The 25,804-nt window shown below is 39.4% G+C and overlaps 2 long non-coding RNA genes across 18 annotated transcripts in view; one reads left to right on the forward strand and one right to left on the reverse strand.

Moving 5' to 3' along the window:
* The window catches only part of LOC123614631 (uncharacterized), a 432,359-nt gene extending 426,184 nt beyond the window's left edge, over window positions 1–6,175 (forward strand). The window contains exon 9 of the long non-coding RNA XR_012499249.1: window positions 1,633–6,175. This is a non-coding gene — a long non-coding RNA (uncharacterized LOC123614631). The remainder of the gene's footprint in view (window positions 1–1,632) is intronic.
* LOC105062943 (uncharacterized) overlaps window positions 1–25,804 on the reverse strand; it is a 283,500-nt gene that overhangs the window by 105,612 nt on the left and 152,084 nt on the right. For all 17 annotated transcript variants that reach the window (XR_012499237.1, XR_012499244.1, XR_012499234.1 and 14 more), the window contains one exon: window positions 11,089–11,180. This is a non-coding gene — a long non-coding RNA (uncharacterized LOC105062943). The remainder of the gene's footprint in view (window positions 1–11,088; window positions 11,181–25,804) is intronic.

The raw sequence follows: 25,804 nt of genomic DNA on the forward strand, positions 1-25,804 counted from the left end.
AAGAGGCTTAACAGGCAGCTCTTTCTAAGTTCATCTGATCGCTGAACCCCTTTTCACAGGGTTCTCAAAAATCTTGTGTTCTCAAGTGACATATTAAAGAATACAGTTGGGGAAATAGCTGCTTTAGACAGGTCCCCAGGAAGAAGGAGGTTCCATGGAACCCACCCTCACCTCATGAAATACACCCTGGTTTCAGGGGCTGAACACATGCTTTCTTCCCTTTGCCTATTTCACAAGGCTGTGACCATGACAAGGTCTTTCTATGTGGGAACTGTTTTTTATCTGTAAAATGGAAATAAATATTAGAGAAAGGAAGGAAGGAAGGAAGGAAGGAAGGAAGGAAGGAAGGAAGGAAGGAAGGAAGGAAGGAAGGAAGGAAGAGAGATCAGCCAACAATTTGAGCTCCTTACTCATCAGTATCTAGAGTAGCTTCTGGTGTTGGAGATTAGCCACACCCTTGAACCCCTGAGTAGAAGCCACATCCATGGAGGGTAAAGTGAAGGATTCAGGTGGCAAAAACAGCCCCCCCAACGTCCAGACTAAAAAGAGGAGGAGGAAGAGCCCTGTGGCTTTCTCAGGGTCTGAGACACTCGTGGAGGCACCAAAGGCCCCTTCATGGGTGTAGAGTCATGGGTATGGACCACAGAAGAGTTCAGAAAACAAAGGACTATCTTCTCCAAAATAACCCATACCCCAGGTCAATCCAGTGGTACTGAGAACTAGGAGCTGGTGACAATCTCCATTCATGCGAATCTTCATTTGAACGAGTAGATTTGCAATTAGCCCATGACAGGTTTTTGGAACCACCCGATGAGTGCCAAATGATATCTGGCATCCCGGAAAAGAGCTTCCCCTTTTGGGAGATGAACTGATTTACCTGGGAGTTGGTGGGAGTGGTGTCAGAAAACTGATCCACTACCTCAAAGAGGGGAGCTTCTTTTCCAGGTTGCTAGGGCAACTCAGGGACAGGTTCGTGGAAAACTCCAGAATATTCCCAGCCACACATGCTTCTGCACGTGGCGCTGCAGCCACCTGACCTGGTAGAGATGCTGGAAAGTTGATCCATCCACATTTGGAGCAAAGGGAAGTCAAAAGAACATCCTTTTTCTCACTGTCTTAAAAATCCTGTTCCAAAGGCCCTCAGGTCACTAGGATAAATGACCTCTTTCTATATCACAAGCTAATTCATTTTTACTTGCTCCCCCATCAAATTCATTCAAGAGTTAATTCAAATCCTACACAAATCATTATAGTAAAAGTGAGAATAAATTAAAGCTTAAGGTGCAAAATGAGACTGAGTTAGCAATTGTTTTCACTGGAAAGATGCCTAATTTCCATCGGTCATAGGGGAGGATTAAATGAGAGAGAGAAATAGCACGACCTGGTGGGAAAACAAAGAAATAAAAACCCTAAAATGAGGGTCTGAGGCTTTGAGTACAAAATTTCACTTGGCTCCTACGTTACAGGGTCACTATAAGTCCCTCTCTTTGCATTTTCTTGATTCTTCTTCTGTAAAAGAGGTACTGGGTTGGGCCCTTTGGATTCAGCATTCCAGAATCAGGATGGGGGCGGGGGGGCAAGAATGTCTCCTAACAGCGATTTCTGGATGCATTTTTCTTTCTGTTTCTGTAGGTCAGAAGGAAGCCAGTGATGCGAACGCCCCGGCGAACTCCTGAGACAGTCTCCATGCACACAGTTCTAAGATGCTATCAGTAGAGAACTTTCCACCTTTACTAACATTCCTTATCGTCTGTCATCTGCACGGTGACTGTGAAAAATGCTCTCAGTGGGTGTTTCTGATTCATTTTTGTGATGGTCCCATGATGTCTGAAGAAGTTAAAGTTTAAACCCTCTCCCTTCCCATTGGCCTTTATAGCTGTGTGGATTCTGCCAGTTAACTGGGTTGATTCCTAAGGCTTCAGCTTTCTAGAAAGGAAGGTGGCCTGACCAGGGTAAGTGGCTGTATTTACGGAGCAGAAAACTCACCCAGCTTTGAAATGGTTCTCTTGTGCAGCAGCTGTAAAGGCCAGCCAGCCTGTCAATGCCTCCACTTTTAGCTGGTGTTATGAAGATCTCTATCTAGGAATAAACTTCCTCAAAGATAAAATGACTGGCTTGAGCCTCGGAGACAATAGTAATATTGTCTTGGGAGTTTGAGATGCAGCTCCTAAAGGCACTTAAGAGAACATCGTGCACTTTTCCCATTGATCCTGACAATTTCTGTATTGTTCAGGAACTAGCCCTGAGCAAAGTCAGAGAGGAGTCAGGATTTGAGGTCCTTTAAAACATTAAAGTCGAACTACAGTCTCCAGTGGATAGACTGAATTTTTTTCTTTTATATGATGTGTTGTGACTGCCACCCCGGCCAGGATTCAGGGTGCTTCCTGCCTCAGTCCCAGCTCCAAAGGCATCTAGAGTGTGTGCAGCGGCATGTGTACACACAGCACACATGTGTACAGGCGCTGTCCTGTAGTGGTGGCCGTGTCTGTGCTGGTGTGTCTGTGTGCAGTGTGCCCGGCTGGGAGCATGGATCACGGGGGAGGTAGGGCTAGTTTCGGATGCAAAAGAGGTGACTGTCCACACTTGACAGCACTGAGATGCACACGCATGCAAAGGTGTATGTATTTGCCTATATGCACACTCACCCATATCAAGTGTGTTTCTGTGAGTGGTGAAATGAAGTGAGGTATTATAGAATTGGATGACTGGACAGGCACAGAGGATTATCGACAGTCTTCACATTCAAGTCAGTGAAGACATCTCTGGTCCAGCCAAAATCCCAGCCAAAAGTGGCTCTCAGAATTGTCCATTCATTGCCGAGTTTTCCCTAATGCCTACTACATACTGAGCTCAGCATCAGATGCTGTAATAGAGGTGGAAAAAAAAAATGATGAGATTTATCTCCTCAAAGAGGTCACCACATAATACGAAAGACAAGATGTGTATACTTGAGGGGTAGAAGACCCCCAAGCAGAAAGGAGCCTGGTCAAGGCAGCGTTTTCTGACTGTGGTGCTCAGATACCTGTTACCTCATCCAAGGACATTTTTAAGTATAACATTTATGAAGATAACGAACAGGAATGTTTTCAACATGCTGAGTGACTTCTCTGAAATTTAACGGAGGTTCTTTTTTACAGACAGTTAATATAGACTTTGTCTTGTGAGACAAACTATAAATAATATATTTACTAGTTACAAGTGTGAGGTTGGCTTTTGGCTTTTTTCTCATTAAGGAATTGACAAGGTTGTTGCAAGAGTTAAATAAATGGTAATGATGATGATGGTGACGGTGATGATGACAACTTGAGGTTAGTACAACAAGATTAATGATAGATATTTACTAAATTCTTGAATAATCTGGGTGTTGTGTTAAGTGACTTGTGTAGACTAACATGATGAATTTGGGCTGCATCACTCTGAACTGCCATGCTCAAGGGGAGAGTAGCTAAGCTGGGACTATCATTCTTGCACCAAGGACCAAGGCCACGGGAGGGCCTATTCTAATAATCAAGGGAGAGATCAGTAAGCACTGATCTGTAATAACTGTAAACTTTGGTTGCTTTCATCAAGATATTTACATGTGGTTAATGTCCTGAAATTACTATACCTATTTTTATATCACTTCCAGCTAAAGTGACTCCAAAGGAGTTTTGTGTGTGTGTGTGTGTGTGTGTGTGTGTTTAACAATTCCAGGTTTTCCTGTATCCCAGGGACATGTTTCTGAGTAGAAGTGTGGTGCTCACTGACTCAGACTTTTGACCTAGAAAGGAATTTAAGATGAATCCTGAGTGCCCCAGGTAGACTAAGCTGCCTTTATGAGGTTGTCACTTATGCTGTGCAGGCCTCTGAACTGAAGGTGTTACCAGCTGTCCTGAGTTATCCATAGTCGGTTTCTAGTTAGTTGAAACTGTGCTATGCAAATAAATTAAATCAAGCTGATGCTCATCTTTTTGACTATCTTAATACTTTTTTAAAAATGTAATCCTGGCTGATTTCTTAGGGAATGTCATATAGGGAAAAAGAACTTCTAAGCCTTTTTTCATTTCCGTGCACTAAATATTAGTATATTTCCCTTCCTCCAGGGGTCATAGCTGGGCCTATTCCTGCTTTGCAGGCCTGTCGCCATCTGCCTGGCACAAGCTGATTTTCAACTTGTCCTTTGTTTTGGCCAACCAAGGCCAAGACTACCCTCAGCCTCAGAACCCAAACTGCTTGATCTCCTCTGCAGCAGCAGTCCACTGGATTTCCTTGAGCAAGGGAGTGGCGTGGAGAAGGAGATATTTACCTCTGTAGTAACTCAAAGCTGCTGGGTGTAAAAAGAGAATATTATCTGTAAAAAAAGACCTCTAAATAATACCTACGGAGGAGGGAGAGTGATACGTATAAAGAACTTTGGCTAAGAGTCAGCAGATAAAGAAAATCTGATCTTCTAAATCGAATTTATCTGGCACCAATTCACTGTGTTACTTTGGGCAGGTTACAACCTCTCTCTGAGCCTCTAAGTTTTCCGTCTATAAAACAAAGCTTTCCAAATATCCATCCAGGCTTGGCATACTATGGGGTTCCCATTTTAGTCCCAATTTGTAGTGTATGATAAAATGACTTCTCTGTTTCCTGGTTTCTTCCACTGTCTAGTGTCAAAGAAGAGGCAAGGCATTATGGGAAGCCCCGGGAAGCACGTGGGAACTCTTCACTGAAGAAGCAGCAACATCCAGCGCAAACAGAAATCTGCATCTGAGGCTCTTTCATGTTCAAAGGGGTGAGAGAGCCCAACCAAAGTGGCAAGGGAAGTCACTGAGCCCAGGGTCCGCAGGAAGACAACGAAGCAGTTTCAAACGCATCCACTCTCCACCCCAACCACCCCTCCTCAAATCAATCACTGAGCTAAAGTAATACACATGCAACTTTTAAATCTTAGGCACCATAAATGATGCCCATAACTTAAAAGGATGCATCATATATATTCCAGTCGGGACATTAGAAAACATTAAGATAAATCTTGTTTTGTAAGATTTCAAATATCCTTAAGGGAAAAGTTCTTGTTTGCCTTGGTGAGGGACTGCTGGGGCTTATTCACGGCTCAGAGATGAGGAAGGATATCTCCATCTCATCCAGTGATTTATGAGGCTGACTTGAACATTTCCAAGTGAGATTTTTTAAAGAAATTTTGCCAGTTTATTTTTTCTCATCTCCCTCTTGGTAGCAACTGAGGTTCTGAATTCAGTGAATATATGTTAGACACTGTTTACTTGAACTTTCTAAAACAAACTGTTCATCTTGGGTGTAACAGAAATGCTCTCTCTTTTTTTTTTTTTTTTTTTTTTTTACTGTTCCCATGCCTCTCTGCAGAGACTCGCCAACACAAACACCTACTTACAGGGCTGCACTCCACCACTGTACGCTCTTTGGTGAGTCTGCCATTGGAGTTCAGTCGATAAATTTGCATTTAGCGCTTAATTTGTTCAGTATGCCTTACTAATTTGGCAATATTTATTTTGGCCCAGAAAGCATAAGGCAGCTAAGTTCTTTTGTTTTGTTTGGTGTGCTTTTTTTTTTCATTTTCATAAAAGGATTTGAGATATGAAAAAGTTCCAATGTCATGGACAGGACTGGTTTCCTGTTTATGAGTCACCATAAATATGAAAGGTGCTGGGTGACATTTCTCAGCTGAGAGAGTCCAATACAGCCCTGCACGGAGAGCAAATCCTCAAGCAGGGTGGTCTTGAGGTGACTTGCTGACCTTGTATAATGTCAAGAGGAATTATTGTTAAAGTACAGTAGCCAGATACCACACACACACACACACACACACACACACACGCAACTTTAATGGTTTTTCTCACCCTCACTATTACAGAGAAGAGAGTTGTATTGTCATGTCTTTGTGTTCTCAAAATCAACCTTCACCTTTCAGGAAAAAGTGGCAGAAAGTGCATTCATGGCTGTAGCTTTTCTGTTTGTGTGTCTGTTTGGTCCATGTGTCCTTTCACAAGGCTCCTCCTCAGAAACAAATCCGACACAGCAGCGCACTCAGAAATGTTTCTCTCATATGTGGGGCTGCAGCCCTGTGGCTCCTTCTCTTTCCCTCAAAGGAATGCTGCAGCTCGCAGGACCCTCACACAGGCCTTGAAGCACTCGTACTAAATAATCCTCGAGAACACAGTACTTACCAGATTCTGACCTTCCTAAGACTAGTGTGATCAGGGAAGAGTGGCCCCCGCAGTCTGAGCTTTACATTGTTTGCTGGGACATAGTGGGCAAGTAGAATGCCCCCTAGAGAGGAGGCTGTTCTCACTCAAAGACAAGTAGCTTTGATGCCTGACAGTTTGTGAAGGTCTCGGAAGAACTGGGCTTATGGCATCAGACTACATCCATCCATCTCAGCTCTGGTCTCTTCTAACTCCCAATCCACAAGCACTCAGAAGTCGGTCTGAGATATTAAGACTGCACTTAAGGCAAAATGAATCAACTTGAGTCATGAACAGCAGTGCTATCAAGGCTGATATTTCTCCTCAAACAAAGAAGACACTGCCCATGAAATTCTGAAACCCTTTCCTGAGCTCATTGAACCCACTTCCTGAACACATCATGGTTTTTGTTTTTAGTATAGCTTCATATATTTGCCAAGCTATTCCATCTGCTCTGAAAGCCCTCTCTAGCCTTCCTGTGGTAAACTCAGACTTACCCTCCAGGAGTCAGTTTCAATGTAACCACTTATTTGATGCTTTTGCCAACTTCCCAGGCAGAAAGTTCTTTCCTCTTCTCTTCCCTGGTCTTTGTACTTTCATTTGTCCTTTTTCTTATGCATGCCTTATTTCATTTATTCAAAGAGTATATAATTTAATGCCATGTGTATGCCAAACACTACGCAAGCCACTTTTCCTAAAATATTGCAATGTTTGTCTATGAAAATTGTCTAACAAAACTGGAGGTCTTCTGAAGTCAGAAAATTAGTCATTTAAATCTTAAAATCCCAAATGCCCAAAGCAGGTTAAATGGTACCCTTACTCAGAAATTATATTTACAACAAACAAATTAATGCCCTGATCTCTGTAGGTTCAATGATCGTTGTTTATTTGATAATTGTTTACCTACCATAGTAAGATTAAGTACTTGTGCTTCCAAGTACTAGTCTTGAACACAGGAAACATTGGGTATTTCATGATTCAAACCTAGGAAAAGTTAGTATCTCAATTTCTTTGTTTATAAACAGAGACAAAAATGCTTATACTGTGAATGAGAGAAGTAAATAATGTGTGAAATGTATTTTGTACTTATCCCAATGTTCTACGAGTGGTAGCCATCAGTTTTAATGATCAATATATTTAGAAATCATGTCAAAATAGCATTATTAATTTTTACAACAGACAGTGGAAATTTTAGGAGCCTTGCCAAGGCTGAACCGAGTGGCTCAAATGCACGGCGTGATGTCCGCCCTTTGTCAACAAAGACTACTACAGGGTCAGCTCAAAGAATCAAGAGGTTGTCACTATCATCCAATTACTCAGATACAAAGGCTCTTGCAAATGTGAGGCTGAAAAACAACCAAGATGCCCAGTGTGCAGTGCCCGAGTCAACTCTAATTCACTCACATCAATAACAAGCACGTATGATGAGCGTGCATGAGGTTCAATCCCCAGTACATCCTCTAAAAATAAAAATGTAAATAAACTTAATTACTCTCCCCTTCCAAAAAAATTTAGATTAAAAAAGCAAAATAACAAGTACATGTGAAATGGCCGAGTCTTTGCAGTTCTTAAGGCACTGCTTTAGGATGGTTTCATGGACTGGGCATCTTCTCCAAGGTCATGGACTGGCATCTTGGCAACAGGTGTGAGATTCATGCTGGGACAACAGGCATAAACAGAACTATCCTAGGCAAACTGGAATGTATGGTTGCCCCCTTATAAATTAATTTAAAGAATATACATTTTATTAAAGAAATATTTTAAACATAGTGATAATGTGATATGGTTTAAGCTTCTAGGATTTCACTCTGACTTCTGTGTTGAGAACGGGCTGGAGGTCAGTGAACTAGGACACGGGGAAAGCACTAAGGAGACTGCTGCAGTAGACCAGGCAAGAGACAGTGCGGCTGTAGAGCAGGGCGACTGCGCCAGCCAAGAGATTCTATAGACTAGTGGGGAAAGCTGAGATACAGTGATATTTTAAGTATAATTTAATGAAAGCCTTCCCTCATAGTTGACACCTATAAATGTTGATATATTCAACCATTTCTTTATTCAACAAAAATTTGAGCAGTATTATGGACCAAGAACTATCTTGGATACTAAAACATGTCCCTTCCCAATCTTCACACTTAACCATGCAGCATAGCATAACCTAGAAAAGAAAGCAGATGTAAAGATTTACATATATATGTGTGTATATATATTACATACATATATATATGGAGAGAGAGATGTATAATATTGTGAGAGCTTTTATGGGAATATTTAATGAATGAGTGAAGTAAGTACTAACCACAATAAATGAAAGAATTGTAAGATAATGCTGCTTGGGAAGCCAGAAATTACATGAGAACATAACTAAAGAGTATCTTAAAGAACGTTTCAGAGTTTTGGAAGTGAAGAACGGAACTGGTGAGACAACAAGCTTTCCATGCCAAGAAGAGAGTATTAGCAAACGAAAGAGGTTGGACCTGGTGTGTCTGCAGAAAAAAAATTTACTCTCGTTAAGCTCTTAGATACTAGGTAGAAAAATTAAAGTCAGCAGAGTAAAAGAATGTTAGTCCCTCTTGTAGATGATGAAATCTTAAATGACCCTACTTAAAGTCTTAAAGTTCACTACCTAAATTACACAACTTTCACAAATGTCAAACTATTAACAAACATTGATCTGGATGCATTGAAACCTATACAATTAGTAAAGATATAGAAGATCTGAAGAGTCTGAAGAGGCTAATTAGTAAGTTGGATCAAATAGAGATAGATGGAATACTGAACACACCAAACAAATATATATATTCTTTTCAAGCACACATCCTTAACAGGCATCGGTGGTAGAGAGAATTTTAAGATGGCTCCCAAGAGCCTTGCACCTTGTATACATACTGCTTCTCCCAGTTATTCAATCAGACTGATCTATGTACTACTAGAAAGGGCTTTTACAGATGTAATTAGGGTCTCAAATAAGTTGACCTTAAGATAGGAAAGTAATCCAGTTGGATTTAACCTAATTCCATGAGCCCTTTAAATTTGAGTCGAGAGGTCAGAGACAAAGAAAGTCAGAGATTCAAAGTATGAGGAAGATTTGACCCAAGAGAAATTTTCTGTTGCTGGCTTTGAAGATGGAGGGAGTAACAAGGCTTGGAATACAGGTGGCCTCTAGTTGCTGAGAGCTGGCAAATAAATGGGAACCTCAGTCCGACACCCACAAGAAACTGAATGCTACGAACCAACAAGAAGAATGAGCTCGGAAGCATATGCTGCATGCTGCCCCAGTTCCTCCAGACAAGAAGTGATTTCTGTATTGTCAAAACCTGGGCAGAGAATCCAGACACCCTTTGCCAGATTTCTGAGCTACAGAACTGTGGGCTGATAAATGGCTGCCATTTTAAGTCTCTAAATTTGAGATGATTGGTTATGCAGCAATAGAAAATTAATATAGTTTCAGCCCATAAGGAAATCCCAACAGATATCAAATAATTTATAAAACACAGACTACTCTCTGACTAAAATTTAATAAAATTTAGAAATGATAAAATATGCTCCTCAGAGTCCCATAAACTTTGAATTTTTTTAAAGCAATTCTAAATAGTCCATAATTCAAAGGACAAATAATAATAAGTATTACAAATATTGAGAAATAAATGATAAAGCTATATTGTGTCTGTGAATGAGAAAATGCAATAAAATATTCAATTCTCTTTAAATTGAATCTACTGATTCCATACAATTCCTTTAATACATCCAACAAGATTTTGGTGAAAAAAGCAAGTCAACCCTGATACTCCTATAGAAAATTACTTTTCAAGTTTCTTATTTAAAAACAAGTTGCAATAAATGATCTTGTCCAAATAAATTTGAGAACTTTTGTGAGAACATTAAAAAACAAATGGTAAGTTGAGATGGTGGAGTAGGAGGACCCTGAGCTCAACCCCTCCCTTGGCATAACAAAATTACAGCTATGTACAGAGCAACTATCTCTGAGAGCAACCTGAAGAACAGCAGAGGAGATTTTTCACAAGCAAGGGTAAAAAGAAGGAACCACAGTGAGATGGGTGGGAGAAGTGGAGACACGATATAGTCAAGACTCACACCATCAAGTAGGTGACCCACAAACTGGAGGACAGTCACAACTGCAGAGGTCCTCCCTAAGGAGTGGGGTGTCCAAGCCCCACAGTGGACACCCCAGCCCCGGGACCTGCACTGGGAAGATGAACCCCAGAACATCTGGCTTTGAAGGCCAATGAGGCTTGTGTACAGGACAGCTGGAGAGCTGCAGGGAAGAGGCTCTGTTCTTAAAGAATGCACACAAAATCTGAGATGCTCCAAGACCTAGCACAGAGACATTTGAAAGAAGCCTGGGTCACATCCACCTGATGATCTTGGAGAGCCTCTTGGAGAGGCAAGAGGCAATGGGGACTCCCCTGGGGACACAGACACTGGTGGCAGCCATTTGGGGGAACTCACTGTACCACGAGCCCACTGGTGCTGACAAGTGCCATTCTGAATCCTCCCTCAGCCTCCTAGTGTCAGAGGCTTACCAGCCCACCAGCAGGCAGGCACCAGTCCCAAGACCCCCCAGTCAGCCACTTCAGGACCTGGCTTCGCCCTCCAGCAGGCTGGCGGGGCCGGAACCAGGCCCGCACTGGCCCTGCAGACAGGTGCCCTGGGACCCGACCCCACCCACGGGCCAACAACAGCCCGGGCCACAAAACAAATTTCAATAAATTTAAGAAGACTGAAATCATACCACGTATTTCTTCCCAACAACAATCACATGAGACTAGAAATTAAGTACATGAAGAAAACCGGAAAAATCACAAACAAGTAGAGGCAAAACAAAATGCTACTAAGTAATGATTGAGCCATTGATGAAATCAAAGAAAAATAAAAAACATACCTGGAGGCGAATGAAAATGGAAGCACGATAATCCAAAATCTATGGGATGCAGCAGTAGCGGTTCTAGGAGTGAAGCTGATAGTGACACAATCCTACATCAGGAAACAAACAAACAAACAAAAACTCAAGTAAACAATCTAATGTAGATGAGGTTTCTCCGTAAAGACTCATGGTCTTGCGGCTGTGGAAGTGAGTCCCAGTTTTGGATAAAGAATGGATATTAGTCCTAAATGTTGGTAGAGGCATGTGATTTCATCTTCTACTATGTCTCCACTGGAATTTTAGAGCAAATTTGAAAGATCCAATTGGATCATGATTTTGAGATGACTGGCATTTAAAAAAAGAAAAGTTCCCAGACAAATCCACTGAGACAAATCTAGGCTCTAAGCCCATAAAACTGAAAAGGTTAAAATCATGCAGGTCACTTTTACAGACGCAGAATGCTAATAGTCTAACAGCAAGAGCAAGGTATTGGTCCCCAAAATAAATGGATTTGAATGCTGGTTTCACCGTTAGGTGGAAAGTCTTGGGCACATCACTCAACCTTTTTGTACTTCATTTAACTCATCTGTAAAATGGGGATAACACTGCCAAGTATAATAAGGACAATGAAAAGTTACCAGCACATTGCAAATATCCAAAGAATGGTAGTTGCTACTGGGATGAGATTTTTTTTTGTTGTTATCATTCTCATATGATTTGCTTTTTTCCTTCTGGGTAATGGTGGTGATTGGCTAGCAAATGCAAACTCCTATCAGGTCCCACGCATTGGTCAGCATGAGCTCTGTTAGCTAAATACATAGATTATGAACCACTTAGTTGATTTACACATTTCTGCAGCTGAAAAAAAATATTTACCAGGCAGATTAAATTAAATTAAAACAATCAGATTAAAAGCAGCCTGGAGGCTGCCCCTCTCCTCAACAAGGGACACTTTGCCTTGCTCTGGGTAGCAAACTCATGCCAGCTGCTTGGCAAATTTAGCAGTAACTTGAGGAGGTGTGATTAGAACTGCGAAGGGGACAGAAATGCTTGGGAAGGCGGGCTTCTGTCTTCACACTGTCTTCACATCACAGCTCTGGGTGTAGGCGCCTCTCACTAATGCAGAGCAACACAGACAAGGAATGCGAAGTTGGAAGGAGAGAACATTGGGCTTAAACTTGGATGAGGTAGGAAGTTTAAGTTTCCACTACAGGTTAGTACCATCTGATAAGTAAGTAGATTTTTCAAAGGTGAAGTGGTAGTTAGCCCTCTCTAATTCAGAGCAGATTTTCTTATAAATCTAAATTTACATTCAGTGATCAGGTGATCAGCTTCCCAGGTGGGGCCACACAAGTATTTTTAATTCAAAGAGCATAATGTGACAAGTGCCACACTCAAACATTAAGCCCAATAAAGCCACGCCCTGTAGCCAGATTTTTTTTTTTTTTGGCTTGCTTGCTTTTTAGATAGTCCATATAAAATTGCATTCTCTTCAAGCACTGTTTTTAAAACAGTACTTAATGGCCACATAGAATATTATTAAATCAATATGGGTTGCTTCTATGCATCTTCTAGAACTTTCTAGTGTAAGTTATATTGGCTACATTAACTTAGTTATATCACAGGAAACACTGCTTAACCCCAAATTTACCAAACCATGTTCCATAGCTCAATATTTCAAGAGATGTTAATAGCAAAAGAAAGAAAAGCTACTTTGTGAAATACATTTGGGAAAGGGCGTACACTAGAACCTCCCCTTGGAGAATCACAAAGCACATTCAGTTATTAAAGATTCTAAGGTAAAGAAACCTGTTAAACTTCATGTCATCAGCTGTCATTAAACTTAATTTCAATAAGTAACAAATTTTTGTTTTATACTATCTTCATTAAAATTCTGAGAATAGTGTTCGGTAAAACACTAGCTTGGAAAATACCAGTCCACTTATTTCCACCCAGTGGTGTACATGGTCATAACAAACACAGCAGAACAACAGCCCATTGCTTATCCCTTCAGTTATGTTCAGTACTGTCATAATAAAAATAATATACCATAGCTGTATCATGGAGAACTTGAATTTTTACAGACTGTCTTAGGAAGATATAACTTGGTATTCAGTGGAAAATAAAATTCACGGTTCTGTGGGAAGAGACCATAACTGCTCCTCCTTCTGTCTCTGAAGTCTGGACCATGACTTCCGGGATAGCATCTTCCCCATGACTAGGTACCCCCAGGAGAATTTGCTCACCGAAAAGCTTGGGTTCAGTGTTCCGCTCATAAGCAGAGTATCAACTTATACTTACACTCTTGCTGCTGAAAAATACTCTCTCCAACATATAGATAAATTGGCTGCTTCTAATGTTTTCAATATTATTTTCTTCCTTTCCCAAGAAAATAATTGGTCTAGAATCTTCACAGTCTATCTTATGCTGAAAATATACGTTAAAAAAACCCTGTCCCCATGGAAGAGTTTAAAGATAAACGTGAGTTACGGTTTCAGGCTCTGAGGGACTGGATCCTGACTTTAGATTTCATCCTCTGCTGAGGGTAGAACACATTAGGCAGTGAAAAAAATCCCCTCCCTTCCTGCGCTGGAAGTATGCGTTCTGGCTGAGCAAGGCCAGGAACTTTGAGGAGGGAGTCACTGTGCAACGTGGATTCCAGCAGGCACTATAGATCTGACCCAGAAAGGCCCAGGCCCAGCTCTCGTCTGTAGTCCCGGCAGGCCTGCTGGAGACCAGCAGCTTGCTTTGGCTTATTTAATTACCTCCCTGGCCAGTGAAGTTCACGCTGCTTTCTGTGGCATTGAAGCGTTTGGTTTCATGTACTTGAACTTGGGTGACACAAATATTTCAGTGGTGAATCAGTCCTTGAAAAAGGGAGGTGGGTAAGGTAGGGAGTGTTTACAGAAGACATTTCATCACCACTAGTCAAACATGTCTCATTGTTGGTTCAGGAGGGCCTGGTATTTTCCTCTTTGAAGGGGATGCTCCGGGAGCCAAGAGCTTCCAGCCTGGAGCTCAGCAGCTCCAGGGTAGGGCAGTGGCCATTTGCACACAGGAAACCCGCAGGATGAGATGCTTTGGAATGTTGACAATCTTAGGGAAATGGTTTTATGTCTTTCCTCAGGGGAGAAAAGAAAAAAAGAAAAAAAACTTGGTAGATCTCTGTAAAGAAAGCCTGAGATGTCTTGGGGCTGCTGCAGAGAAACTGCCCTATATTTTTTTTTTTCTCTTTAATTTAAGTTTGTCTTTTAAAGGTTTCCCAGTTGCAGAAGCCCAATGCTGAGGTCAAGAAGCTTATAATTTCAGAAAAGCAGTACTGCTGATATCAATGGTATAAAAGCTTGGTTGGAAGATAAATGGGATTTCTTTGGCCTGGGTACATCACTTGGACCATAAGTGATAGAAACCCAGACCCCACACAGCAGTCCCATGCGCCCTCAGCCATCAGGTTGAGAAGAGATGGCACCATGGTCCTGAGTGCCCTGCCAGCCTGGGGAAGTGGAAGTCACTTAAATAGCCTTCCGTCCGTCATTCTGGGGGTGTGGCACTCTGAATGGCAAAGGGGTCTGAAGACGATTGCATTTAGAAAAACCATAGCTGAGCCATGCCAAGAAACACAAACCAAAAGGAAATATTTTAAGAAAATAAACAAAGCTACTGAGTCAAACATACAAAGCAGGAAAGCGGAACAAAAGATTATTTGAGGCCTGAGGTTCGAACATTTTGAAGCCACACGTGTGATGGGCCAGCCGGAGAACATGAGGAGCCCGACAGCTGTGTAAGCGCAGAGGCGGCCTGCTCCCACCAGGGCTCCCCAGGCCCGGAGGCTCCGCGCCAGCCCACCGAGCTAGCCCACTGTGTGACTTGAGCTCAGCCTTGAGCTATGCGGAAACAGGGCTCCACCACTGCAGGCCACACAGACACAGATAGAGCTGAAAGGACCATCCCACTGACAGAGCAGCTCCTGTCACGTGCATCTAAGTGTCCTCCAGTCCTAAGTTTGTTGTTCAGGAACCTTAAAGGATAGCAGCGTTGTAATATAAAACAGTGCTAACTATGTGTGTGTATCAGGTTTACAAGTTTGGCTATCAGAACATCTACACAAGCACCCGTCACATTAATACGACACTGTCCTCAGAATCCCAGAATTCTGGCACTGGATTTGCCCGGTTGAATCATTTCACATCCCAAGGACTTGAGCTCTGTAAAACAAGGCACCAGTTGGGCAGTGGGGAGAGGGTGTAGCTCAAGTGGTGTTCTTGGCATGCACGAGGTCCTGGGTTCAATCCCCAGTACCTCCTCCAAAAATAAATAAACCTAATTACCTCCCCACAACCCCCACCACAATAAAATAATTAAATAATACAATAATAAAAAAATTTTTAAAAACACAAGATGCCAGTTGGATACACTTCAGGGTCAAGCACACGTTCTAGTGAATAAAGTGAGACCCCGGTGCCCAGCAAGCCTCTATCAGAGAGCCACGTCTTGCTGGCACTGAATTTGAATCCATGTCCACCATCTTTGGTCCACCCAGAGGGTTTCTGGACCAGTTACCTTAGACACAACAGAATGCCTTTCACCAAGATGTGCTATAAGGCCACACTTTTGGCTTTTATGAGAGGTTCAATAAAACATGTGCTATACAGAAACCACTCTGAGTTTGTTGTGAAGTGATTGTCAAGGATATAACCATATGTGATTGCAAGTTATTTTTGTGATTAAAGGCCAGAAAACGCATGCCTCTTGAGGAATGAGTTTATTTCCTATATTCTGTCGAGAAAGTTTATCAGGTTTTCCTTGCTGCTGTGGTTGCCAGGAAACTCACGCATAAATGTCATAATCATAACTCTGTAACTTCTCACGAACAGTACAGGGAAGAAACAGGAGGCCAAAACGGTGCTAATCATGAGAAGTTACAGAGTTATGATATGACATTTATACATATATATACATACATACATATATACACGCATATGTATATATACTTGTATATGTATGCATATATATGTATATATGAGTGTACTATATACATTCGTATATATTAAATGTGTGTGTGTATATATATACACATACACACCCAGATATATGTCCTGGAATTAGGACACAAAGATTAGGCAGTGTCACCCCAGCTAGTGAAGCAAGAATTCTCATAAAGATATGGTCCTGACCATCTGCAGATACTGTTCCAGAAGGAACATCCACTTTCCACTCATCTCCCAGTTTGGATGAGAGACTGTTTCACTGCAGGAGGAACGGCATAATTCATATTGTGGAGGCAATAACCCTTTGCCCTGGTCCTTGCCCCTGGAGGAGACTGGTCAGGAAAAGGGAAGAAACACTAATTCTTATAGATGTTGAGCTGAGCACATGACTGTATTTTGGGGTAAGTACAGAGTCTAGGTCATGGGCAGGGGAAGGTTCCGCACGGTGAAGTGGAAAGCATTATGGGAGGGTGTGGAGTGTTGTGATGGTGGGGAAGGGGTGGAAAGAGGACAGAGAAATGGAGCAGGAAGCTGGAGTCTTCGTTGTCAGAAATACCAAGGGAATTTTCTGGAATAGGAGCTTTTATATTCTTTTGAAATTATCTATTAACAAAGCTGTAAGGAAATCTGGTTCATCATTTGATTTGTCTTTTGATTTGTATGTAGAGAGGATGCTGTTGGGGAAGGCAGAGGGGTGACAGGATTTAGGGAATGTTATCAGGAAGAAAGAACCTGTTGAGTTGAATATTAATATGAAATAAAAAGAAAAAACAGGGAGAAGGTCAAGTGTGGAAGAAGAGAATTGAGCATCAGCAGGTTACCTGGAGTGAGAGCTCACTGGTGGAAACCTGAGGGCTTGAGCACCTGCAAACACAGGTGGAGAGGCCACTCTCCACGGTACATGGATCACAGGAAGGAGGCTCATGGTGGGAGTGTCTAAATCTCAGGGAGAGTAGGGGGACCCCACTAGTCTACATTTGCAAATACATTTATATATCAGGTCTCTCAGGGAGGCATCAGCTTGAAAGTTTCAAGCTTCCATTTCACAAATCTATGAGGGTCACAGCACATGCACATAGAAATTGCCTAGTAATACAGGAAAGGGCACAGGACAGATGTACTCAGTGCCCAGGAAGATACTTCAGGTACTCAGAAGAGAGATTCCTGTAAGTTAGAATGTCCAGAACAGTCTTCACGTAGGATGCAGATGGGAGACAGACCTGGAAGGATAATTTCTCTACATTTGCCAATCAGTAAATGGATGAATACATGAATAGTTAGATTGCCAGTACTCTAAAAATGTACTTTGTATGCCTTTTAATAAATGCTCTGAAGCCATGAGAAATGTTATCTGAAGTACTTAATGACTTGGGCCCAGGTGTAGGAACAGAGTAATTTTATTCTATACATGTGATTTATTTGTGATTAATGTCAAGGAAACAAATTAGCAATGTTTTACTATTTTGGAAACAGTAAGTGAACATCTGGCTCTGGAAAAAATAAATTCTAAGCATCAAAAGGGACTAATTAGCTATCATAACAGATCATCCAGATGAGAGAAATTCAGTTTTAAGATGCTTTATCACTAGAACTTTGAACTCCAGGAGCAAAGATAGTTACAGTTTAGAATATGGGTAAAACACCTAATACCTGGTGATATATTTCTCAGTTGAAGAACAATTTTTAAAGCCCACATTCCATTATTCTATATATGTATATTGAGTTTATTAAAATTTTTAATGAATCATTTGTATCCTGCCTATTTCCAAGGAAAAAAAATGATTTGATATAATAGTTTAAAAGAAAATAAATTGAATAGCAGAAAGCACATACAGAGAAGGGTGTGGTAGAGTCTTTATAAGGTGCTGCCTTGAAATAATACTTAGATAAAAGGGATAAGATTGAAATTTCATAGATGCCTTTCACTCAGCAAGCTCTTCATTCCCTTCTACCTGAATGCATTCACAGGTGTTTTTCCCCTTGATGTCACCTAACTGAATATTTGACTTGCTCAGCACATATTCTAAATGTGCTAATTTGGTTAGACTATGAAAGCCTAAAGGATTTATATAGTTCTTCCTTTAAAGAGGTGCTTAAAAATAACAGCAATGTGTGTGCAGTGCCATATGGTCTACAAAACACACTCACAAATATCCCATTATATCAGATTCCAAACACTTGGAAGCTAGAACTCTCATAATGCTATGTTCTCACACTGGGTTTAATTTTTAAAGTATTTTCCCTACTATTTTCATCTTACCCTCAGACTATGAAGTCGTAAAGATGTTCGCATTCCCAGTTTATAGATGAAGAAACTAAAATGCTGCCACCAATTGACTCATTATTTAGAATGATCCTTCAAAACACTTGTACATACCCCTGCTTATAAATTCATTTACTTCTACTCATTGACTTACAGATCTTTTTACTTTTCAGAAATTTCAATATTAGTGTGCATTTTCTCCCACCTAGTAAAAACCAAAAAATCATTATCAATTCCAAAAGGTATATTTGTCTTCCAATTCCAGCAACACAGTTTGACTAAAGTGGAATTCCTTTTTCCACAAAGAAAATATTACCAACAGAAAAGTGTTTAAAACACATAAGAGAGCACACAAGAAAGAGAAAAAACCAGCTGTCAGAAATAAAAAGTGAATTAAAAGACAGAGGCTAAAATAACAACATAAAACCTGTGGAAGGCAACTAAACCAGCACAGGGATATATATATACATCTGCAAACATACATGCATATGGAAACCTGTAAGCTAAATGTGCAACTTAAGGTACTCTAAAGGAAGGCAATAGTACTAAAAAGCAAGGAAAAGCAGAGAAAAACAACAAATTCAAAGCTTATTCTTTGAAAGGTGAATGAAACAATCAAATTCATCACAAAACTAGTCAAGAAAAAAATTTAAATGGAATATAACTACAGATACAGTGGAGACTTTTTCCAGTCTTTACAGAATGCTGGGAAAAGTTTCATGTCAGTAAATTTGAAAACCAGAATACAACAAAAAATTTTACAGAAAGAAAGGGGCAAATTATCCATACTGATCTAAGAAAAATAGATAAACTGAATAGCTCTTAAAGAAATTAAATTGAGTTAAAAAAATCATCTCGCTACTCCCACCTTTTCATAACCCTTGTCTTCCCACAAACCCAAACATCAACACCATCAGGCTCAGACAGTTTTATAGAAAACTTTTATTAAACCTTCAAAAAACACAAAAGCTCTGTCTTACACAAACTGTTCCAGAGAATAATAAAAGAAAGAATTCTCCCAAACTTGTTTTATGAGGCTAGGATGACCTTGATTCCAATACATGACAACCAAGGAAAATTATAGACAGATTTCATGTACTAACACAAATGCTAATATTATCCACATAGAATAAACAAAATCTTTGCACCTTCTTTAGCCCATAGTTATCAGAGACTAAGAGGAGATACTTACAGTAGATATAAACCAGCTTTCCCCAGTCATCCTTTATCATCAGTCAAGAATGTGCAGTACTGGCTACTCTCTCCCAAAGAGATCAAGTGTGCCCCACTCACTGGAATGACCACACCCTCTGCCCTCAGGGCTTCAACCTCCTTCTCCAGGATCAGGAATCAAGTGGAGGGCTTACCAGCACTGAATAAGGATTCCTACTGGAACTAAGACTATGCACCCCCAGACTTTTGGGCCTCTTTTAACAGGGTCAAAATAAAACCCATAGGGTTCCATGTGTGATGAGCTCAGAAGTCACCATTCCATCTTAAAAACAAGTTAAAAGCTGAACAGACTGAAAAATTAACATTTCTCAGATCCATAAGAGAGGGAAGGACACAAGGAAAACCACGGTCCCCAAAATTGGAGACAGACAGGAAAAATGCAAGGAGCCATGGCTTACCAGAACAGAGACTCATGAGCAGAAACTGCAGTGGGAACCAACGTAGGGTAGGAAAATATGAACTGTAATGGATGAACCCCTGAAAGCTCAATGTAGACAACTCTGAGAGTTAGAAATTCCAGGGGAACCAGTCACTTAGGGTTCCAACAGTTTTTTGAGATTTACCTCCAGGAGCTCAACCACGTTTTCACAGTAAATACTGGAGAAAAAGCTCCTTGTGCTTCTGGCAGGAGAAAGGAAAAGAAACCATTTTGAAATACACCAGATCATCATGTTCTTCATAATAAAACCTGTCCACAGGAGAAACTGGTTAACCAGAGGCTAACCTGATGAGGTATTACTAGTGCCTAACTCATCTAGGGGAAAGGAAATGCCCAACTCCAGCTTTAGCCTTTCACATGCGAGAAGGGAACTAACCAACACCAGCTGACTCCAGCCATCATATCCTATACAAAGGGAGAGAAAAAACTGAGAAGCAGTTGTGGGGTTCACAGTCCAGAGATACAGGTTCACTAAAAGACTGAGATCTAATTATAGGATCATGGAATACTTTCCCTCCCCCCCCCACATCCTACCACCATATTACTAAAGGCCTATTTACAGCAGTTCTTTCCACCTGGTACATCATGTCTGGTTATCGATAAAAAAACGATGTGGTATACCAAACAGCAAAAAACACAATTTGAAGAGACAGAACAAGTATCAGAAGTAGACATGGTAGGAATGTTGAAATTTTCAGATTGGGAATTTAAAATGACTGTGATTAATATGCTAAGGGCTCTAATGGATAAAGTAGACAACATGCAAGAACAGATGGGGCATACAGGCAGAGAAATGGAAATCCTAGGGAAAAGAAACAAAAAGAAATGCTACAGATCAACAATACTATATCATAAATAATGTCTTTGATGGCTTATTAGGAGACTGAACAAGCCTGAGGAAAGAATTTCTAAGTCAGAGTATATACTAATAGAAATCCTCAACTCTGAAAAGCAAAGAAAACAAAGATGGAAAAAATAGAACAGAATATTCAAGGGCTGTGGGACGACTACAAAAGGTATAACATACACATGATGGAGATGCCAGAAAGGAAAGAAAGAAAGGACAGAAGAAATATTTGAAATGATAAACACTAGGAATTTCCCCCAAAACAATGTCAGACATCAAACCACAGATCCAGAATCTCAAAGAACAGCACACAGGATACATGCCAAGAAAAAAATTCAGCTGTATCATTTTCAAAGTACAAAAAAGCAAAGATAAAGAAAAAATTCTGAAAGAAGCCAGAGGAGAAGAACATCTTAGAGGTACAAAGATAAGAATCACATCTGCCTTCTCTGAAACCACGCAAGCAAGAAGAGAGTAAAATAAAATATTTAAATTGTTGAAAGAAAAAAAACACCAATCTAGAATTCTGAAAAATTATCTTTAAAAATAAAGGAGAAATACGTTCTCAGACAAACAAATATTGAAGGAATTTGCTTCCAGTAGACCTGCCTTGCAAGAAAGGTTAAAAGAATATTTTTTTAGAGAGAACATAAAATAATATAGACAAGACACTCAGAGCTACATAAAGAAAAAGTATTGAGGAAAGAATAAGTGAAGGTAAAATTAAATTTTTTATTTTTTTATTCTTACTTGATCTAACATATATAACAGATATTACTTATTCCTAATAAAAGCAAAAAATGTATTCAATTATGTATGCTTATATATATATATCTTATGCATCCATACATACATGTATATACACATATACTAAATATATGTGCTTAGGTAGGCTTATATGTATGTAAAATAAATAACAGCAATGATACAAGGGACAGGAGGGAGGAATTAGAATCATCTTGTTATTATAATGCACTCACACTACCCATGAAGTAAATATAGTGTTATCTAAAAGTGGAAGTGGACTTGGGTTAGTTATAAATATATATATTGCAAACTCTAGGGCAAACACTTAAAAAGTAATTTTTAAAAGTATAATTGATATGCTAAGAAAGGAGAGAAAACAGAATTATACAAAATGCTAATATAAAATCACAAAAGGCAGAGTAAGAATGGATGGCAATAAAAAGGTGGGTCCAGTAGGAACAACCAAAAAAAAAAAAAGAAAAAAAAGAGTGGCCTGCAAAAATAGAAACAAAAAACAAAGGCAACAAGAAGAAAAAAGTAACACATACAGTATATATTATTCCAATTATATCAGTAATCATTTTGAATATCAATATTCTAAATGCACCAAATGAAAAACAGAAATTGTCACAGTGAATCAAAATATAAGGTCCCACTTTATGCTGTCCACAAGAAAGTCATTTTAGATATTAAGATACTTATATGTTAGAAGTAAGTGGAAGGGGGTGGGATCAAGATGGCAGAGTAGGAAGTCCCTGAACTCACCTCCCTCCATGAACACATCAAAACTACAATTACATATAGAGCAACTCTCACTGAGAACAAACTGAAGACTAGCAGAACTGCTCTTCTACAACCAAGGCTGTAAAGAAAGAACCGCACAGAGTCTGGTAGGAGGGGAGGAAAAGTCAGGATCCACACCCCTAGTGGGTCACTCAGAAGAGGGTTAGGATATCACAGACTTGGGGATACTCCCTAAAGAGCAACGGGTTAAAGCCCCACATTAGGCACCCCAGCCTTGGGGTCTGGCACTGGGAAAATGAGCCCCCTTAGCTGATTTGAAAACCAGTGGAGCTTACCAGAGGGCTATTAGAAGCCAAGACTGCACTCCAGAAGAGTGCAAGCACAGACTTGCTTGCTCTCAACCCAGCACAGAGGCAGCAGACTGAAAACTGCCTGCTACTCTGGCCAGCCTGTCAGGACTGCCCCAGAGCGCACTCAAGCTGGCACTATGCTCCTGTTCCAGCCCCTCCTGTTCCAGCACTGGTCCACACTAAGGCAGAGACCACCATCACCATCACAAACACACAAATACGCATGCAGTGAAGGAAAAGAAGAGCCAGCTCAGAAGTGCAGCTCCAACCCTCTGGGCCCGATCTTACCTCTAACCAAGGCAGAATCCATTCACAGAAGTATTATTTGCAATATCCAAGATGTGGAAGCAAACTAAGTGTTCATCAACAGATGTGGTACATGGATGGACCTGGAGGGTATTATGCTTAGTGAAATAAGTCAGACAGGAAAAGACAAATAATGTACGTTTTCACTTATTATTTGGAATCTCAAAAATAAAACAAACTTATGAATATAACAAAACAGAAACAGATTCACAGATAGAAAACAAACTTATGGTTACCAGTGGGAAAAGGGGTGGGGAAGGGCAAGATAGGAAAATAAGATCAAGAGGTACAAACTACTAGATGTAAAATAAATAAGGTTCAAGGATGCAATCTACAGCACAGGGAATATAGCCAGTATTTTATAATAACTTTATATGGAGTAAATTCTATAAAAATATCAAATCACTATTGTACACCTGGAACTAATATAATATTGTAAGTCAGCTGTATTTCAATAATAAATAGATAAATAAATAAATAAATAAATAAATAAATAAATAAATAAATAAATAAATAAATATTTTTAAAGTGAGTGGATGGGGGAAAATATACCATGCTAACACTAACCAAAATAAAACAAGAGTAATTATATTAACATCAGGCAGAGCAGACTTCAAAGCAAGTAAAATAATAAGGGATAAAGGGCATTACATAATAATAAAGAGATTAATTCTTCAAGAAGACATAATAATACTTAATGTTTATGTGCCTAACAATAGAGCATAAAACTAGGTGAGGTAAAAACTAATAGAATTTCAAGAAGAAATAGATGAATCCACTATCATAGTTGAAGACTTGAACTACTCCTTTATCAGAAGTGAACAGATTCAGCAGACAGAAAATCAGTAAGGACACAGAACTCAAGAACATCATTAATTAACAGGATATCATTGACATCTCTAGACTACTTCATCCAACAACAGCAAAATACACATTCTTCTCAAGCTCATATAAAACATTCACAAAGATGGACCACATTCTAGCCCATCAAACACACCTTAATACATTTAGAAGAATAGAAATCATAAAATGTCCTCAAACTACAGTGGAATTAAACTGGAAATCAGTAACAGAAGAATAATTAGAAAATCAGAAAATTGGTGAATGTGAAAAAACACACTTCTCAACAAGGAAGGAATCTTAAATTTTAAAATATTTTGATAAAATGAAAACACAACTTGTCAAAATTTGTGAGATATAACCAAACCAGTGCTAGGAGGGAAATTTATAACATTGAATGCATATATTAGAAAAGAAGAAAGATCTCAAATCAATATTCTAAGTTTTCACTTTGGAAAACTAAAAAAATAAGAGCAAATTAAATCCAAAGTAAGTAGAAAAAAGGAAATAAGAATTAGAGCAAAAATCAATAAAATTAAAAACAGGAAATCATAAAGAAAATTTAAAAAAAACAAAAGCTGGTTCTTTGAAAAAACCAATAAAATTAATAAGCTTCTAGACAGGCTAAGAAAAAAAAAGAGAGAGGACACAAATTACTAGTACCAGAAATGAAAAAGGGCACATCACTACAGATATCAAGGACATGAAAAGAATAATAAAGGAATACTACGAACAGCTCTACACCTACGAACTTGCTAACCTAGATGAAATGGACCAATTCTTTGAAAGACACAATTTCCCAAAACTCACATAAGAAGAAATAGACAATTTGAATAAGCCTATTATCTATTAAAGAAACTGAATCAGTAATAATAGCCTTCCAAAACCGAAAGCACCAGGCCCAGATGGGTTCACTGATGAATTCTACCAAACATCTGAGTAATACATTATGACGATTCTCTGCAATCTCTTCTAGAGGATAGAAGCAGAAGTAATACTTCTTAATTCATTCTGTGAGGCCAGTATTACCCTTATACCAAAATCAGGCACAGACATTACAAGAAGAGAAAAATACAGATCCGTATCTCTCATGAACATAGATGAAAAATACTCAATAAAACATTAAAAATCAAATCCAACAGTGTAGAAAAAGATTGTATATCATGACCAAGTGGGATATATTCCAGGTATAGAAGGCTGTTTAAGCATTTGAAAATCAGTGAATATAAATCATCACACTGACAGGCTGAAAAAGAAAAATTCAGGTGATTGTATCAATACATACCATAAATAAATAAATAAATAAATAAATAAATAAATAAATAAATAAATAAGGCATTTGACAGAAAAAAAAAAAAAAAAAAGGTAAGCCACAGACTGAGAGAAAATATTTTAAAATGATATACATCTGATAAAAGAACGTTATGCAAAATATACAAAAATTCTTAAAACTCAACAATAAACATACTCAATTAAAAAAATGGGCAAAAGACTTTAACAGACATCTCAGCAAAGAAGATTTATAGATGTTAGATAAGCATGTGCAAAGATGCTCCACATTACATGTCATCAGGGAAATTCAAATTATAAAAACAATGAGATACCACTACACATCTATTAGAATGCCCAAAATCTGGAACACTGACAACACCAAATTCTGGAGAGCATGTGGAGCAACTAGAACTCTTGTTCATTGCTGGTGGGAAGGCAAAATGGCACAGCCACTTTGGAAGACAGCGTGATGGTTTCTTACAAAACTAAATATACTCTTTTTTTTTAACATCTTTTATTGATTTATAATCATTTTACAATGTTGTGTCAAATTCCAGTCTAGAGCACAATTTTTCAGTTATACATGAACATATATATATATACATTGTCACATTTTTTTCTCTGTGAGCTACCATAAGATCTTGTGTATATTTCCCTGTGTTATACAGTATAATCTTGTTTATCTATTCTACAATTTTGAAATCC

Source organism: Camelus bactrianus, chromosome 15 (genome assembly GCF_048773025.1).
Source record: "Camelus bactrianus isolate YW-2024 breed Bactrian camel chromosome 15, ASM4877302v1, whole genome shotgun sequence".
In the NCBI taxonomy this organism is placed as follows: domain Eukaryota; kingdom Metazoa; phylum Chordata; class Mammalia; order Artiodactyla; family Camelidae; genus Camelus; species Camelus bactrianus.